This window comes from Melospiza georgiana, chromosome 6 (genome assembly GCF_028018845.1).
Source record: "Melospiza georgiana isolate bMelGeo1 chromosome 6, bMelGeo1.pri, whole genome shotgun sequence".
Taxonomy (NCBI): Eukaryota; Metazoa; Chordata; class Aves; order Passeriformes; family Passerellidae; genus Melospiza; species Melospiza georgiana.
The window spans coordinates 14,842,283-14,849,435 of NC_080435.1; the positions used below are offsets into that span (position 1 = coordinate 14,842,283).

The 7,153-nt window shown below is 56.1% G+C and overlaps 1 protein-coding gene across 3 annotated transcripts in view; it reads right to left on the reverse strand.

Annotated features, from left to right (window-relative positions):
- Positions 1 to 5,582, reverse strand: part of DUSP8 (dual specificity phosphatase 8) — a 40,751-nt gene extending 35,169 nt beyond the window's left edge. The window contains exon 1 of one of the 3 annotated variants that reach the window (XM_058026112.1): positions 5,522 to 5,582. The gene's annotated coding sequence lies outside the window, so the exon portion shown is untranslated. Of the gene's footprint in view, positions 1 to 4,515; positions 4,601 to 5,065; positions 5,121 to 5,521 lie in introns of those variants that run through there. The other 2 variants (XM_058026113.1, XM_058026114.1) reach the window with 2 other exon arrangements.
- Between the last annotated feature and the right edge of the window lie 1,571 nt (positions 5,583 to 7,153).

Genomic DNA, 7,153 nt, shown 5'->3' on the forward strand with positions numbered 1-7,153 from the left:
GATGTGAGCAGCAGGTAAGGTGTACAGGACAGCTCCAGGCTTCCCTGGCTTCTGGGTGCCAGCCCTGCTGAGCCAGTGGGGGCATCTCTGCGAGGTGCCCGGCAGCAGCAGAGTGGTTAACGTGGCTTCTCAGGGCGGGCTCCAGGCAGCAGAGCGGGCACCCTCTCTGCACCAGCCCTGCACTCAGCAGCCTCAAGCGCCGAGCGAGGCTCGGGCTGCGCCCGTCCGCTCCCCACGCAGGGCTGCCGGCCAAGGCAGCGAGGATGGCATGAATAACTGCACTCAAGCACGGCTCGAGGAGGACCAGGCTGCCATTGCAAGCTTGGAAATGAGGGTTGTTAGAGGCAACGCAAGAACAATCAGATGTTGTAGACACTTCTTGGTTGCTTCTTTTCAGCAGAGACGGAGGGACACTCTTTGTCTGGAGGGTCTGGATTTCAATGGGAGACGCGTGATTCACGCAGGCACAGGTTTAATGTGTGGAAAGGGCTTGACTTACTCGATGCAAAAAACCTGCAGTGCCCTAATAGACTGAAATTTCTCCCCGAGCTTCTGCTGCATCAGCTGAATTACCATGTGTTAGCTGTAGACAGCAGAGCTCCTCAGAGAACTAAATCCCCTATTAAAGAGCTGAAAAGCGGGGATGCAGGCACACTGCGCACCTCCGTGGTGCCGGATGAGTAATGCGGGGTGACAGAGACGGACCGGAAAGACGCACTGCATCATTAGCAGGGCTGGAGGACGTGGTGGGGGACAGCATGCCAGGGTCATGCTGTCACTGGAGCCTCCATGCAGGATCAAAGCAGTGGTCCACCTCATTCATGTCCCCTCACCAGCATTGCCTAATAACAGGTATCCTACAAAAGCCTGGGAGAAGCAGGGTGGTGGGTATTTATGGACTAGTCATGCAACAATTTAGGCTTAAAGGGACCTCAGCGGTTCAGCTGGTCCAACCCCTCTCTCCCTTAAAGGAGAACAAGCATCAACACCAGAACGGGTTGTCTTGCCCTTCTGTTGCCAAATGTCTTGTTCCCAGTCATCAGGGGACTCAGAAATAATGCCCCCCATAACGCAAAAACCCTACACAGAGAGCCTCTTTTGCAAACTGCTAGAGGACCTTGAAGGACTCGGGAGAAATTCCTGAAGAATACACGGTCTCTGACCCAAGAAAAGGCTTTATTTAAAGAGAATACAGTAAAAGCAGACAAGACATATATGCACATATTAGGGAACCATGAGCGCTTTCCACACACAAAAAACAACATGGAAAAAGGCATAAAAGGAGTGTGAAGAAAAGAGGAAATCTAAGAAGGATTTCCGGCCCCAGATAGGTCCCTAAGAGTCTCCTAAGTTTAGGCTTAGTGCACACAGCCCCTACATTTCTGTCCTGTTATTGCTCCCTGTTTACAACAGGAGACTCTATGTACTGGATCAGCTTCCAGGGAACACCTCCAGGTTCTCCTCTGAACCCAGCCTGTGCTACCACTTCACCTTTTTTCTGAAATGCTGATCCTTCCATGACACCATGCAAACAATACCCATTGCTTTGGGAAACTGGAGATCCAAAGCATCAGAACCAACCCCACAGAAGCCCTGGGCAAAGCAAGGAAAGAAGCCTCCTGCACATCAGCCCAGATTAACTTGTCCAGCTGGGCCTAGAAAGCCTCAGAGGAAGAGCCAAACAGCAGAGAAGTGGAGCTGGCCATCCTACAGGAGTCACAGCAGTCGGCAGCACAGTCTGAGCAGGGCTCTGTGCTGTGCACAGTACCCCAGCGTAGCCCACCTTTACTCTTAATCTCCTTTCTTGAAGGGAGATTGTTGAGAATCAAAGGAGTGTCTTGGACAGCATGGACTCAAGGGTTTGGGGCAAAAAGTCTAGAAACATCTCTTGGAAGAGAAAGAGATGTTTTCCTCTCTATGAAGTCATGCTAAAGAGGAGACAGGGTGACCAAGGTTTGGTATGTTCCACCATGGTCTCAGCTGCTGGCCAACTTCTGGCACAACAACTGTGCCATGGGGATGGGACACATGTCATGGTCTCCCCCTCCATCAGATGAGCAGGCAAAGCCATCACTGGGGTGCACTACACCGCTCACTGCCCCTGCAGGAACCTGCTCTACCACTGATCACACCACAAGCTCTGCCTGGCTTTGACAGCAGCCCTGACACCAGCAGTGCACAGCATCCTGGCACGGACAGTTTTCACCCTCCCTCACACTCCCCTGGCTGCCTTATAATCCTGAAGTACACCCAGGTCTCCTGAGCAAGCTTGAGAAAATCTTGAGCACAGAGCTTGTTTAGCTTCTTATCTGACGAATGCTCCCAGGCCACTCATCTCCCTTCCTATTACGTCAGGTGCTCCTTCCCACTGGCATCAGGCGGGACAGGTGTATCTTCAGAGAAGAAATGTAAGGCTTGAAAAACAGGTTTTAAAACCCAGAGGGCATGGGGATGCAGAGGAGTGTCAAAGCTTTCCCCACAGTATGACTGCATTGCCGCTCTGGCTGCAGGAGTTTCTCTGCATAGCAGCAAGGAAAAGAGTGCAGGGAGACCCAGAGACCGTGAGCACCTGGGAATTTCTGCAACCACCTCCCCCTTAACACTGCCATTAAACACATGGCAGAGGGTAAAACAGGCTACAGACTCTCCCTGGCTGTCCTACTGGGAGAGAGGGGTCAGCAGCCACAAGCTCCTTCTCTTCATCGCCTCCTTCTCCACCAGATTCAGTTTGCTGGCACAGCTTCAGTATGATGGCAGTGTCCTATGAGCCTGCACCATAAATCAGGGCTGCCAAATGCTGGAGCACCTCCTTTTCCTCCTCCCATTCTGGATAGTGTGAACATGCTCTGCACCTGACTGTGCCCAGGGCTTTGGGAGCTGAGCTGTGCACCACAGAAATGAACCTCTGATCCCCAAGAAAAGCCTTGTTTAAGTGCAAGGAAGCAAATCCAAAGAGGAAAAACCCTCACCCCCCACGCAGATTACAGCAGCTGATGCAGAGGTAAGGGGTAGGGATGGAATGGGGACTCACTCATACTCATGCCAAGAGAAGTCACTTCACAAATCCAGAGGCACAATGGGTTTCCAGCCTTTTGGGGGGTTTCCAGCCTGTGGAGATTCCCTAGGGGAGGACAGGGTTGCACAGGAGAGAAGAGAGTTTTCTCCCACCTCTTAAGATCCAATTTGGCAGCATAGGACAGACACTACTGCCTAGTCCTACCCAGCCCTCGGGGGTGTTTTTGTAGTAAAAGTGACGTTGCGTTTAATATTAGGTGAATATAAGCTCTCCAAAGGTTCAGTGGCTTTCTCAGTGAGGTACCTGGCACCCAGCAAAAGCACACTGCAGACAAACATGGTGCAGTATTTGCAGGAATAATCTCCATGCAGAGTCCCCAGTGGATGCTCCTAAGGACTCTGACACTTTGCTCAGCTCTCCCAAGCTTAGCTGAGGATAGACTTTAAAGAACAATGCTAGATCCAGGTTCTCCTTGCCTTATGTCTAAGCAAGGACAACTGAAAGCCACGGGAGGACAGTCTGTTGGGTTAGAAGACTTTTGGTGTGAGCTGCTGGCATCTCTGCTTGGAAACCTTCCAGCCTCAGGTTTGAGCCTCTCAATTGTGCTGCCAATAGACCAAGGGCAGGAATATCTGCGTGCTGCCATTGCAAAGAGGCATGTGGGCATCCCTGTGCTGCTCACACTCTCGCCTGTCTACTCTTGTCCCAGCCATTTAGACAATCCTGCACATCCAGGCTCTGCCACTGTGGCTGTGCCATGCAAAATTTGGGATGAGACACCGGCAAAGTCCTTGAGGGTGTTTTGAAATCCCAAATACGCTATGGCCAGGAGGATTTTCTTGGTGGCACAGCTTATTTCATTTCGTTTCCTGTTACAAGGAAAATCAAAGAAGCGAGTGCAGGAACCGCCATGCAGACCCAAACCCCAACAAACCTCTTCTGCAGAGAGAGCTCTCCCGGCACAGCCGCCCTCCGACAGCGCCAGCAGAGCACACAGAGGCAGGGCCAGACCCAAAAGCACCGACTCCTCCCGAAAACAAAGCTCCCCACAGCCGCCCTTGGGCGCAGGCAGCCGTGCCCCCAGCCCTTGCCTCAGCGCAGGGGGATGAGACAATGCAAGCCAATGTCAAACACCGCTCCACAGGCAAGCTGTTCTCAAGGTTATCATGGCCCCTGCACTGCCAGGTGCAATCCTCAGCGCTACCTGCTTGGATATCCTCGCCCTTTCCTGCGGGAGAGGGCTCTGCCTTACTCCCCCAAATCACAGGGAGATGGAACCTCTGGCAACCATTCCCAGCGCATTTGTCATTGCCAGCTGCTTGGGACAGGGATGGTGTCTCCTACATATGCTTATGCAGCACCCAGCTCCCAGCAGGGAGCTGTGGATAGCTACCGCAATCCGAGGGATAAACGCATCCATGCCTAGAAAAATCCAAATATCCCTATCAGAACAGCACTGCACCGCGTTCCTCCTTCCAACGAAACCGCAAATTACTGACCTGTGCACAGAGCTCCCCCAATGCAAGCTGAAGCACTGACATCAGCTTTTGCTGTTGCTCAGGAATTTAATTCTGGGGGAGGAGAAAAGGGAGGGGGGAGCAGGAAGGAGAAGGAACTTATTTATCAATAAGGGAAATAAACAGGAATCTTTAAAAACAAACAACGCTCAGCACAGAAAGCAACATTTGCCACTATATAATGACTGAGGGTGTGTGGGGGGTGATCAATCGGTCCAGGCACATTAGGGGAGGTGCAGAGGATTTTTATAAACGAGCAGCTTAACTCGTTAATCGCGAGCAGCGCCTTTGGAGCCGCAGCAACGAAGTCTTGCATGAAAACCCCCGCTGCTGAACACATGCCGGCTTCGTTTAAATGCCAAGGACACAGGGCGACACTCCAACCTCTTTCATCATCAGAAAAACCACAGCGCTGTTAACACCGCTTCCCCAAACACCAGCCCTCAGCCCCGCCAGAAAGCCCCTCCACCCGCGACCCCCGGCCCGGCAGGACAGCGGCAATTCCCCGGAGCTTCCCGAGCCCCCTCCTCACCTGCACCACGGCCGCCCGGCAAGCGCGCACCGCCGAGGCAGGGTGGGATTTCCAGCGCCCCCCCGCCCGAAAACAAGCGCAGCATCCCCGACATGCGCGGCCGCGGAGCGCCAGCCCACCCCCCCCCCCCCCCCAGCCCCCGCTTCTTTCCCCAATCCCCGCCGTGGGGCTGCTCCCTTCCCAGCCCCGGCACTTCACACGCATCATTCTCGCTCGCACCGGAGCCGTTCCAGCGCTCACGGCCGCGAAGCGCTGTTCCAGTGCACACACACGCACACGCACATACACCGGCACATGCTGCCGCGCTGCCCGCCGCCTCAGGGCGCGATGCCGGCTCCGCTCCCCACACTGCGCGGCCGCCCCGCACCGCCCCCCGCGCCCCCTCCCCGCCTGCCCCGGGGCGCAGGGCCCCGTCCCGCACGGCCACGGCGCGGACGCGGCGGGACGCGCACTGACCCGGCGCGGCGGGCTCGGCGGCCGCCCCGCTCCGCTCCGCGGGCTGTCCGCTGGCGCGGCCGCTGCCGGCGCCGCAGGGCCCGCATGCCCTGAGGGGCGGGCGGGGGGGGCCCGCTCCGCGCTGCTCCGCGCTGCTCCGCGCCGCTCCGCGCGCCGCCGGGAATGCGCCGGCGATGAGGTCATGCCTCGGGAGCGAGCGGGGGGGGGGACGGGGGAAAGGGAAAAAAAAAAAAAAAAGGGGAAAAAAAAAAGAGACAGCGTTGACGTCATCCGCAGCCAATCAGCGCGGGCGGCGCAGGGCAGGGTGACGTCAGCCCCGCGGGCGCGGAGCGGCGCGCAGGGAGCGGGCGCTGCGCCCCGGGGCCGGCGCCGCTGAGGGCTCGGGGGCCGGGCAGAGCGGCCCGGGCCCTAACCGGGGGCACCCGCCAGCCTGGGACACCCCCGAGCCGCGCCGCACCTGGCAGAGAGCGCGCTGCCGTGCGGTTCTGGGTCACGGATGGTTCCCGGGCTGCCTGGCGCTGCGAGGCTGAGCCGAGAGGGCTCCCGCAGCTGGGCCACCCCTGCCGCCTGTCACCCCTCTGCCTGCTGAGCTGCAGCAGCCGGGACGCCCCACGGGACTCATCCACCATGGGGTGCCCAAGCTGCAGAAGGACAGGCGTAGGGACAGTGCGGTCTTGGAGAGCGGCATGGTGAAGTGTGACCAAAAAGCAGGAGGAGTCTGACCCACGGGTCAGTTTCTGGATGGATGGAGTGGGCTCCATCCCCATCCTGGAGCTCAGGGCTCCCCATCCTGCTGCGGATTCACCAAAGAACCGGCCTGGTTACACAGCAGGGGCTTTTCTCTGCCCTTGGCCCTGGCGTGGCAGCTCCAGCTTAGAGAGGGATTAGGGTTTAGAAGCTTAGGGTTTGCTGGTGCTTAGGAAATGAAGGCAACCTTCCTCCCTGCCGATACGGATGCCGGATGTTTTAAAATTAACTCTCATGTCTCCAGACACGCGGACGGCAGCTTGCTCAGGAACGTCGAGCTCCCACAGTAACTGGCGGCAAAATCTTTCCCAGAAATGTCATTTCTCATAAAGCACCAGAGGTATAAAACCCGGGGATGCTAAAAAGTCTCGCTCTCCCCATTGCATAAGCAACGCTGAGTTCATGCCCTTCTCCTAAGCGCAGAAAATCAGCTCACCCAAAGCTGTCAGCAGGGAAACTTTTACAAAATGAGGGATATTCTACCTAAACTCATGGGTTGCAGCCCAGTTATCATAATCAGTGGCAAGATGCTGGGGTAGCACGGGCACTTGCTTCTTTAGTGGCATGGGAACACTTGGTCCTGGTGGGAGCTGGAGCAGCAGAATGACCGGCATGGCTGGAACAGAGCCTTTCCTGCTGGTTTTCCTGCCCAGATCCCTCCTTGTGGCCATGCAAAGCACCCAGATGGAGAAAACCAGAGAAAACCTGGGGAAAACCTTCTCTTGCCTCAGCTTTGGACTGTTTCCTCCCCTACCCAACACCCCTTCTCTGGAGCAAAGCAGGAAAAAAGAGGGGGAAAGGAATGAGCCTGAAAATCCCAAAGCTTCCTCATAAAAGCTGTTATCTAGGCAGAGAGCCATGAGCTCACAAAACCTGCTGAAGGAA